The sequence below is a fragment of the Canis lupus genome, chromosome 1, assembly GCF_003254725.2.
Source record: "Canis lupus dingo isolate Sandy chromosome 1, ASM325472v2, whole genome shotgun sequence".
In the NCBI taxonomy this organism is placed as follows: Eukaryota; Metazoa; Chordata; class Mammalia; order Carnivora; family Canidae; genus Canis; species Canis lupus.
The window spans coordinates 45,517,857-45,529,654 of record NC_064243.1 but is presented as its reverse complement, the minus strand read 5'-3'; positions in this window follow the sequence as shown (position 1 = coordinate 45,529,654).

Sequence of the window (11,798 nt, the reverse complement as noted above, 5' to 3'; positions counted from 1 at the left end):
AGAGAGAGAGCACAAGTGGGGGGAGGGGCAGAGGGAGAAGAGGAAGTAGGCTTTGGCTGAGCAGGGAGCCTGATGTGGGGCTTGATTCTGGGACTCTGAGATCATGATCTAAGGCAAAGGTAGATGCTTAACCAACTGAGACATCCAGATACCCCATAATTTTTAAATATTAACACTGATCACAGGAGTTCAAAGGGTTGACAGCATTTGCCTGGCAAAACCCGCAGCTCTTAGTAGGCATTCAAAAATACTTTGGTAAAATAAATAAATATATCTAGATAATAAACCAAATAAATTAAAATTCTAAAAAATCTTACTAATGGCAGTAGTCTGGTTAAGCCTGATAGAAATCTTTTTTTCTCATATTTTTCTACCCTTACGGGGTCATGTCTGTCTGATACCTGAAAATGGCCAATTGGCTTAAGATCTTGTTTCGTTTTATTTTGTTTTCTTTAGAAAAAATGAAAGAATATTTTTCAAGTTCCTTTTTTAAGAACAACAGTTTTGGGGCACTAGAAAAAGTGTAAAGTTTTTTTACCATGCAACTTAAAACAAATCTGTTATGTGAAAAATGTAAGTTTAATGGGCTAAATCCATTGGATTCTTACTGGTGTCAGTTGTTGTTTATCTTGTGATTCTGACTATGGTTGACATTAGTTCTGTTCATCAAATGGTTTTGGCTTTTCTCTGGAGCAAATGGTCGGATCTGATTTTTCCACCCCTTTATGGTTAGGTATGGCCGTTTGACTTGCTTTGGCTCACAAAATGTGAGAGGAAGTGACTCATGTCACTTCTGGAGGATTATTTAAAACTCAAGAATGTGATTCATCACTCTTCCTTTTCCCAGCACATGTACAGAGGGAGAGCGCTCTCCAGCCTGGGTTCCTGAGTAAAGACAAGTTAGGGCAGGGTTCCAGGAAACCATAGATGGGCAAGTAGTATGCATAAGAAATACACATGTGTTCTTTTAAATAAACTACTGAGATGGGGGTTGCCCATTATAAAGCTCTAGATCTACATATTCTGACTGTGCGACTACATCATTTGACTATGTAACTGTGAGCCATAAATAACTGGAATGTTCGGGATGTGGGTGGATTCATATGCATCTGTGGGGAAAGGAAAGGTAAACGTGATATTTTTAATGTTAGGAAGATATTTCTACCCTGTTTCAACTTTGGAACACATCTCTTACATTTCTGTAAGCCTTTTTGATATCTTAGAAGATTAGGCTTATCTAATTTTTAAAAGTTTGGGTTAAGAATATGCATGGGGTAGAATGTGCATGATGCATTTAATTTTTAAAATAATGAAGGTATTATATATATATAATTAAGGGTTTGTGACTCAAATATCGTTTGTTCTATTCAGTGGTACTTTCAATAATGTTTTAACTGAAAAAGCTATACTTATTTACTGTAAAAATATTGGTAACACAGAAAAGCACAAAAAAGCAGATAACATTTATATCTCATTTTATCAGACTAGGAGAACCAATGTTAACACTTACTCTACTACTTTTGTCTTTTCCTTCATGTTAAAAGAAATAAGTGTGCATATTTAGATTAGGGATGGGAAGTATTTTCTTAAATTATAAAAAGCAAAAGGACTCTCTTTCTCCTTTATCCTCTACAAGGATGTCTACCTTTGAGAAAACCCTATTAACAGTTCTCATTTTTCTTATGCTTACACACACACACACACACACACACACACAATATGCCTCTAGATCTATATCATCAATATCTCTATATTAGCATATTTGTTATAATAAATTTACACAAAGTTATTTTTTAATAGAAAGGGATGCATTCAGAACAATATGCTCTTCAGGCAACATGGAACTCTTGGACAAAATCATGTTAGTACCTAAAGAGCTATCTCATTTGTTTAAATGGCTACATATATTTTATAAACAAAGGTATTCCTCCAAGTAATATACTTTATCTAAAAAATATTTTTCTTGCATTTATTTGTTTTATACTAAATGAGATGATGCTAACCATGCTGTTTGGAACTTTTTTTTTTTTTTTCACTTCATAACACAGTCTAGACTTGCTCTCATTTCATTATCTATTTTAAAAACACATGCATCCTTCATAAAAGCTTTAGGCTGTTCTTAGATCTCTTCCCACCCTTTCTCCAATAGATTAGGCAAGGGGGACATTTTCCACAAGTGCTTCCTAATTTTAAAAAGAATGACCACAAGTTGGTGATTTTGACCAGTTCTGCTGAGAGCATCATGTCTCAGCTGTAGTCACTGGTGTCCTGCAGAGGCAGTTATCTGGGGTGGCAGGCTGGTTCCTCCACCTGAGGCTGCCCTGTCAGATACATGCATGGCTTTGCTTCAGACTCCATTCCATTCTGTCAGCCTGTCACCACCCTCCTGCCGTTGAGAATGTCCACAGCGTCAGGTAAGTCCTGAAATAAGAATTGGGATTCAACAATGTTTACTCACAAAAAAGTCTCAAATGCCTCAAATTTCCAAATTTCCAACAAAGATTTATTTTAAATGTTTTGGGTATTGTTACACTTTATAATTTGACACCATGGCTGATACTCTTTCCTTTTTAATATATATGTTATTTCACTCTTTATAAGAGCTTTTTCCTTACTGTATTTTAAAAATTAAGTTATAGCAAAAAAATGTTTTAAGCGTATAGTTTTGTGTATTATTAACACAGCCATAGATTTACCGCACAGTAAGGTTACAGAATGGTTCCATCAGCCTCAATATCCATTTCTGAGTTCCCTTACTGCTTTCTTCTCATCATATCGTCCCCTTGCCCAAAACCTGGGCAACCACTGACCTTCATTCCTACAGTCTTTTCAAGTACATCATATACTAGAAGCATACTGTATGCAATATTGTGAGCCTGGCTTCTTTCTCTCAGTAGGTGATTTTGATATCCAAGATGTTTCTAGCATCAATAGTTTGTTTATTTTTATTGCCTAGTAATATTTCACTATCTTGATATGCCACAGTTTGTATATCCATTCATCTATTGAAGGACATTTTTGTTTTCAGTTTAGGAAATTATTAATGGGGCTGCCATAAACACTCATGTATAGGTTTTTGCATGAATAATATTTTTTTATTTATGTAGGGTAAGTGCCTAGGAATGGGATTGCTGAGTCAGCACTTGGTGTTGTCATTATTATTATTTTTTTAATTTTAGTCATTCTTATAGGTGTGCAGTGGTATTTTATTATGATTTAACTTTATATTTTCCTAACAGCTAATAATGTTGACCATGTTTTTGTAAGCTTGATAATGGGCATTTACTGACACCCACAGCTTATATCTTCCTATGTCTTCTTGGTATAATGTGGTCAAGTTTTTTGCTCATTTTAATTTTTTAAATTTATTTTTTTCTTTTTTTTTCTTTTTTTTAATTTATTTTTTTCTTATAGCATGTTTATTTTATTTATTTTATGTAGTTTCAAGTTTTTTTTTTAATTCTAGTTGCTAAGATACTGTGTAATATTAGTTTCAGGTGTAGAATTTAGTGATTGATCACTTATATACAATACCCAGTGCTCATCACAAGTGCCCTCCTTCATCTCCATCACTCAATTCCCCCACCCCCTGCTCATCTCCCCTACAGCAACCCTCAGTTTGTTCTCTATAGTTAAGAATCTGTTTTATGGTTTACCCCTCTCTCTTTTTTCTTCCATGTTCATCTGTTTTTTTCTTAAATTCTACTTATGAGTAAAACCATATGGTATGACTATTTCACATAGCACAACAATCTCTAGCTCCACCCCTGTTGTTGCAAATTTTTTTGCCCATTTTTAAATTGGGTTGTTTGTTTTTTATTGAGTTTTGAGAGTCCTTTATATATTCTGGATACAAGTCCTTTGCCAGATAAATAGTTTGTAAATATTTTCTTCCAGTTTGTAGATTGTTTTTTGTTTGTTTGTTTGTTTGTTTTCTTGGTAGTTACTTCCACACAGCGAGCATATTTAATTTTGATGCAGCCCAACCTAACAATTATATTACGGTTTGTGTTTTTTGTGTCACATCTGAGAATGCTTTGCCTAACTTTAGATCATGAGGATTTTCTCCTATGTTTTCTTCTCAACACTTTAGAGTATTAGGCTTTCTCTGTTGATCTATGATCTACAGGTAAGTTAATTTTTGCAAAAAGTATGAGGTTTAAGTGGAGGTTCATTGTTTTTCATACCAATTTGCCTACCAATTTTGATGTCCAACTTTCCAATTTAATTTGGACAGAAGACTGTCCTTCTCTGTTGAATAACCTTTGCAGTTTTGTCAAAAATCAATTAGCCATGTTGGTGTGGGTCTATATCTAGACTATCCATTCTGTTCCATTGATCTATGAGTCTATGCCTTTGCCAATATTCCACTGTCTTATTTGTTTTAGCTTTATTGTAAGTCTTGAGTAATCTGATTCTTCCAACTTTATTTTCCTTTTTCAACATTGCTTTAGTATTTTAGTTCTTTCACTTTATACATAAATTTTAGAAACAACTTTTCAACATTACAAAACAAAACAAAACAAAACAAACAAAAAAACAAACAAAAAAACCCTGCTGGGAATTACATCACATCTGTAGATTAATCTGGAAAGAATGAAGATCTTTACTATGTTGAGTTTTCTGTTCGTAAAAAAGTTCTTTCTCTTCCTTTATTTAGGTTGTTTTCTGATTGCTTTCATAGGAAGTATGCTTTCAGTCTACAGATCCTATGCAAGTTTTCTTGGGTTTATATCCTAAAATCATGCATTTGTTTGGGAATTATGGTAAATGCTTTTTAAAATATTAATTTCCAGTTGTCCATTGCTACTATGTAGATATGTCATTGATTTTTGTGTTGACCTTGTAATCTATGTTCTTACTTAACTACTTACTTCTACAATCATGATGCCTGCAAATAGGAATATTTTATTTACTGCTCTTCAGTATGAGTGCCCTCTTTTATTTCTTGTTCTTACTTTATTGCACTAGCTTGGGCTTTAGTTACAACTTTAACCAAAAGTTGTGAGGGTGAACATTCTTGTCTGACTCCCAACTTTAGGGGGAAACAATTCAGTTTTTCACCAGTAAGTAGGACGTTAACCTGTGGGTTTTGGCAAATGCCCATCTTCAGGTTGAGGAAGTTCCTTTCCATTCCTGCTTTGCTTGAATATTTGTTTTTATATCATGAATGGATGTTTGACTTTTGTCAAGTTTTTTTTTTTTTCATATCAATTGATATGCTCATAGGTTTTGCTTCTTTAGGCTACTGCATATGGTGGATAACATTGATTGTTTTTTCGAACATCAAACCACTCCTGAATCCCTGTAATGCACCCCCACTACTCATGATGTATAATTTTTTTATATAATGCTGAACTCAGCTAAACTTTTGTTAATAATTTTTGCATCTATGTCCATGAGGATATTGGTCTGAATTTTTTTTTCTTGTGGTGTGTTTGCCTGATTTGTTATCAGGGTAATTCTGCCTTCATGAAATGAATTACTAAATATTTCCTCCTTTTCTAGTTTCTTGAAAAAATTATGCAAAATTGGTTTTATTTACTTGCTAAATGTTTGATAAGGTTAACCAGAAAATCATCTAGATCTGGTAATTCCTTTTTTGGAAATTTTTTAAACTATGAATTCAATTTCTTTAATATTTATGCCACTCAAGTTATCTCTTTCAACTTAAGTGAGTTTTGGTAGTTAGTGATTTTCAAGGTTTGGTCAATTTTATCTAAATTTGTGACTCAAGTACACATATTTCTTTGTGGTATGCTCTTACTGTCATTTTAATGGCTTCAGAATGTAATGGTATCCTTTCTTTTATTCCTAATTTTGAAAATTTGTTTCTTCTCTCTTTCTTTCTTTGTCAGTATTGCTAAATTTTATAAATTTTATTGATCTTTTCAAAGAACAAATTCTTACTTTTTATTGATTTTTCCCTATTGGTTTTGGGTTTCCATTTCACTCATTTCTGTTCTAATCTTTATTGTTTCTTTCTCCCAGTTTGCTTTGGGTTTATTTGCTTTTATTTTTCTACTTTTTAAAAATGGTAATTTCTATTGACTTAAGACTTTTTCTTTTCTAATATAAGAATTTAATGCCATGAATCTCCCTCTAAGCACTGCTTTTTAGCCCCATCACATAAATTTTAACATACTGTCTTGAAAGTGAGTCACTGCCTTAATTGATGGACAAATAGATCTCTCTTCAATAACTCATAATGAACCAAGTCCTGCCAACAACCATATGAATGAGTGGAAAGCAGATCTTTCAACCACAATTTAACATATAAAATATTTTCTTTTTTGTTGTTTTTAGGGTTTTTTACCTTTTGAAAATCTTAATTCCAGTATAGTTAACATATAGTGTTATATTAGTGCCAGGTATACAACATAGTTGTGCAATTCCATACACCATCCAGTACTCATCATGACAAGTGCACTCTTTAATCCCCATAACCTATTTCACCAAACCTTCTACCCACCTCACCTATGTTAAGCATCTGTTTGTTCTCAATAGTTTAAAGTCTGCTAATGGCTTCTCTCTCTTTTTTAAATTTTGCTTCTTTGTTTTGTTTCTTAAATTCCACATAGGAGTGACATCTATAGAATATTTAACCCAACAAAAAAAATATACATTTTTCTCAAATGCACTTGGAACACTGATCAAGATAGACCATATCCTAGGAGGGAAAACTATTTTAACATGTGAAATAATCAAAATCATAAAAGTAGGTTATTAGATCTTAATGAAAGTAACCCAGAAGTCAATAGCAAAAAGATAACAGGAAATCTCTAAGCACTTGTAAATTAAAAACAGACCTCCAAATAATGCATAGGTTAAGTAGAAAGTTATCTTCTTATTATTGACTTCTAGTGTGTTGAGAGTTAACAGGGTGTCCATACTACAACAGAGGCCATGTGGCCAATTTTCAGATGAGTTTTAAATGAAGTTCAAACTCTGGGTAGAGAGTGTGTGTCCTCTTGTCCATCAGTTAAGGCTATGACTCACATTAAAGAACTTAAAAGGATATTAAATGGACATTTTTTTTCTAATGATTTCCCTATGGAGGGAAATAGTATATATAAATGTCATTTTAAAAAAAAATTAAATGTCATTTAATTTTCTAGAATTAAGTTGGTCTGATCCTTATGGTGTGTACCTTCACACACTTTTATACATCATAATGACGCCTATTTTAAGCACAGAAAGTGTAAATGTAAGTTTACAATGTAAGTTTTGAAACACAAAACCAAAAAACAAACCTCAAAATAATATATCTAGTGTGGTTTCAAGCACCTTTTAATAATCTATTTAATTAAAAATTGGTAAAGGGCTCTGGGGTGGATCTGTCAGTTGAGCTTCTGACTTCTGCTCAGGTCATGATTTCTGGGATCAAGCCCTGCATGGGGCTCCCTGCTTGGTGAGGAGTCTCTCTGCCTCTCCTCCTCACTCGTATTATCTCTTGATACCTCTGCTCTCTCTCAAAAGTAAATAAGAAATATTTTTTAAAATGGTGAAACAGTAACTTGATATTAACCTAAGTGGCCTTCTTCAACTACTATGTTAAATAAAATATGGTTTATAGAATTACATGTCAGAATTAAGGCCTCTTCATGATCGTTGATGGTTTCATTTTGTGTATGAAGAACAAACGCTTTTTAAAAAATAAATATTAAACTACTTATCAGAATCTCCTCTTTTCTGGGCTCAATGGTGAAAGCCTTTTCAGTAATGTTTTTAAAATTTAGTATTGGGCTTCTGAAGTCAATGCATACTTGTCATGTGAAAGAGACATTAAGAGCCTACTCATGGAATAAAGTATTCTTATCCAGTGATACATGTCACTTGTGCTGGGATTTCTCCTACCTAGTTTTCTGAAAAGAAAGCAGATCACAGGAATCAGAAATTTTGTTGTCTTTAAAACAGTGCAAACCACAGTTACTGTGTCCATTTTATACATTTCCATTATAAACATATAGTTTCATGGGCTTCCAATGGATACAGTTCAGTGAAGCTCACTCACTCATTTCTTGTACTTGACAAATCACCAACAATTAAGGAGAGATCCAATCTGCCTGTCATTAGACATCACAGAGTAAACATACTTCAAAAGCCAGGGCAGAAAGGAAGAACAAAATAATACTTGGCTAGAATCAGATCCAGGTGATACCTTACCATGACAGAGATGCTCCTTAATTTGAGCATCCACTACCAGTAATACAGACACTATATGGGACACTGTCTCAAAACCAGATAGCAAATTTTGGACTCTTTTGACACTGGCCATGGTTATTTTTGTTGTTATTATATATTCTTGTATTTATAATGGAAAAACAGGAACTCACAAATATTTGTATGAGATTTTAATAGACTTCAAGAAGTGCAGATAAGATTATCTCCACAGATTTTTCTTCCTCTAGCAAATGATCTTTAGACTCAAGTGGACCAAAAGGAGTTCTGGGATGCCTGGGTAGCTCAGCAGCTGGGCGCCTGCCTTTGGCTCAGGGCGTGATCCTAGTCTGGGGATCAAGTCCTACATTGGCCTCCCTTCATGGAGCCTGCTTCTCCCTCTGCCTGTCTCTCTGACACACAAAGAAAATATGAAATGAATTCATATATGTTCAGAAAATCTGGAAGATTTATTAAAGACCACTGAGAAAAAATTTAAAAACCCAACACATCTCACTGGATGAATATCTCTGATCTTCATTCTCTTTAAAAGGGGAGTTTTGAGATTGCAAAGCTGAAAAAGTAGATTGGAGTGAAACTAGAAGTAGTATTTCACAAATATTTTGAACAGAATTGCATATCTATATTCTTAGCATTTCCCTCCTACATAGATAATATTAAGGAGCTCCATTGAAACAACAGAAGACTTCCACCTTCTGGGTTCGGTTTTCTCTGAAATCTCCTGGCAAAGGAATGGCACCACTGTAAGAAGTTTAGTAATTGCATAATTATATCTCATGAGCTTCTTCTATGGGAGGCAGCTTTTGGCAGCAAATGTGATTTGACCACGTGACTAGAGTTACACTACTATTTGGGCTGGTATTAAAAATTATAGGAAGAAGGGAAGACTGTATAGGAATGTTGGTAGTGGAAGGAGAAAATTGCAAGGTATGTGATAATGTCATGGACTTTTTACTTTTCTTAACATTTCCACAGATTTGATTAGTAATAATAAATTACATATCTAAAGGAATTTATAGTTCCTCATACAGAACCTAATTTGATACTCATAATTCTGTAAGAGCAGGTATTATTATTACAATTTTATGGATGAGGTGAAACAGAGTAATTGAAGAGACGAGTAGGGTTAGAATAGAATTTATAGATCATTATGTAGTTCTCAATTTTTTCCCTTTTTCTCTTTTTTTTATTGGCCAAGAAATATTTTTTTCCTAATCACACTATTCATGTAGAAATTCATCTTATAAAAAAGATTAAAGTGCTCTTTTCTGTATTTTTAAGTTCAAATTTATAACATTTTCTATTTGTAAAATCAATATGAGAACAATGAGACTGACAACTCCAAACTTTGAAATTGGTTATTAAAATCAGTAGTCATACTATATTTTCCACAAAATCCTCCTTTGATTCCATTATTTATGAATAAATTTTATTTTTATCCTACTTTCTGTTTATTTCTGTATCATTTTTTTTGTTTCACTGTACTCAAAATAATTGTTATTCATATCAGTTAGTTGTAACTGCTTAACATTTTTTTTTCTTTTAAAGACAATGCCTTGCGATTTCAGAGTATCCTTAAACTAAAATGATTCAAAAATCTAAAATATGGGGCAGCCAGGGTGGCTCAATGGTTTAGCGCTGCCTTCAGCCCAGGGCCTGGTCCTGGAGACCCAGGATCGAGTCCCACGTTGGGCTCCCTGCATGGAGCCTGCTTCTCCCTCTGCCTGTCTCTCTCTCTCTCTCTCTCTCCCTCTCTCTCTCTTCCTCTCTCTTTCTGTCTCTTATGAATAAATAAAAAAATTAAAACAAAATCTAAAATATGACAATTTAAAGACTTCACTTCAAAGTTGAATCACTAAAAATCTCTAATTGCTATTTTAGTCTGTATTATAAATATAAAAATCAGACAGACAATATCTCAAACTTTCAGTAGTTTATAATCATAATAATTAGATATTTTCATGAAATAGTAAGTTATCAGTTTCTGACTATCATACAATACACCATAGTTTTATCATGATCAAGTTACTGTAAGATCATGCTATAGATACCACCAAGCCTCTCCTGGCAATTAAAAATACGTGTTGGAACAGCTAGTAAAAAAAAGTGGTCAGTTCGAGCATATGTATTCATATTACTCTTTCATTGAATTCTACTAAAGTAATAAGTAGAGAATTTGTTTTAAAGAATAAACTCTTAAGGACAAAAAGCATAGATGAAGAGACAAGAGCTATTAAAAGATATCACCAAATTTTAAGAAGATACTAAAGGTTAGTAACTGACATAGAAGAAGAAAATATGTGAAACTCAACATTTCTGCACAGAAAAAATCAGGGTGATCCACTCCACAGAGTCACGAAAAGGCTCTGGTGTAGAAAGAACTGGGTGAATTGGAAAGGGGCAGAAATCTCAAGGTTGAATCTAGAGGGACTGACTGGACATCAGTATAAAGAATGGTTAGATATGCAGATGCCTCTCCTCCTCCACACAAGCATTTACAAACATGCCCTAAATACTGCAAGGGGCTTTAACTTTGTGTTATGGAAAAATTGATCTAGTGAGATCCTGGATTGGAGGACATCAGTCCAGTGGTGGTTAAAGTTTTCATAGTGATAACAAGGATTCTTCTTTGAGTTGTCCCAGAGTAGACCCACAAAAATAGACATTTCTATGCCTCCATGAAACTGCCAGTTTATGTTTTTATCATTCTAGAACACAGCTCACTGATAACAAGCTCTGTCCTTGTAAATAGACTTTTCCAATTTTCTCCCCCCCCCCCCAGGTATTTCATTCTTTTTGGTGCAATTATAAATGGAATTGCTTTCCTAATTTCTCTTCCTGCTGCTTCATTATTAGGGTACAGAAATTCAATTTCTGTATATCAATTTTGTATCCTGTGACTTTACTGAATTCATTTATCCATTCTAGTAGTTCTTTTGGTGAAATCTTTAAGGTTTTCTGTATATAGAATCATGTCATCTGCAAATAGTGGAAGTTTTACTTCTTCCCTACCAATCTGGATGACTTTTATTTCTTTTTCTTGCATAATTGCTGTGGCTAGGACTTTGAATACTATATTGAATACAGGTGGTAAGAGTGAACATTCTTGTCTTGTTCTTGATCTTAGAGGAAAAGCTCTCAGTTTCTTCTTCCTTGAGGATGATTAGCATGGGCTTCAGGTACCTTCTTATGGCCTATTCTTTAATATAAATGGCAGCCAAAATCATCCTAGATTATAGGAAAGGCTCCAACCTGAAATACAGAGACCAATATAAGAAAACACTATAAAAGGGACTCAAGAAACAGAGACAATCCAAGGAGTAGAAGAAAATTTCAAATATACTCACTAATATTGAAGTAGAAAGAAGACAATATTAATTAATTGAAAAAAGCTGATAAAAAATGTTCAGAGAAAAATTAATAGTCATCTAACAGATATACTGGGAAATAATCCTTATGGGTATATGGAAAACTAGGAAAATTTTTAAAAAGTAATTGCTAACCCCAGCAAGGTTAGAAGAAGGAAGAGGAAGAGGAAAAGGAAGATGAGAAGAAAGTGTGTCAAAATAGAGAGTGAAAAAGATCAGGAGAAGAGAACAAGTAGTGGTAACTACACA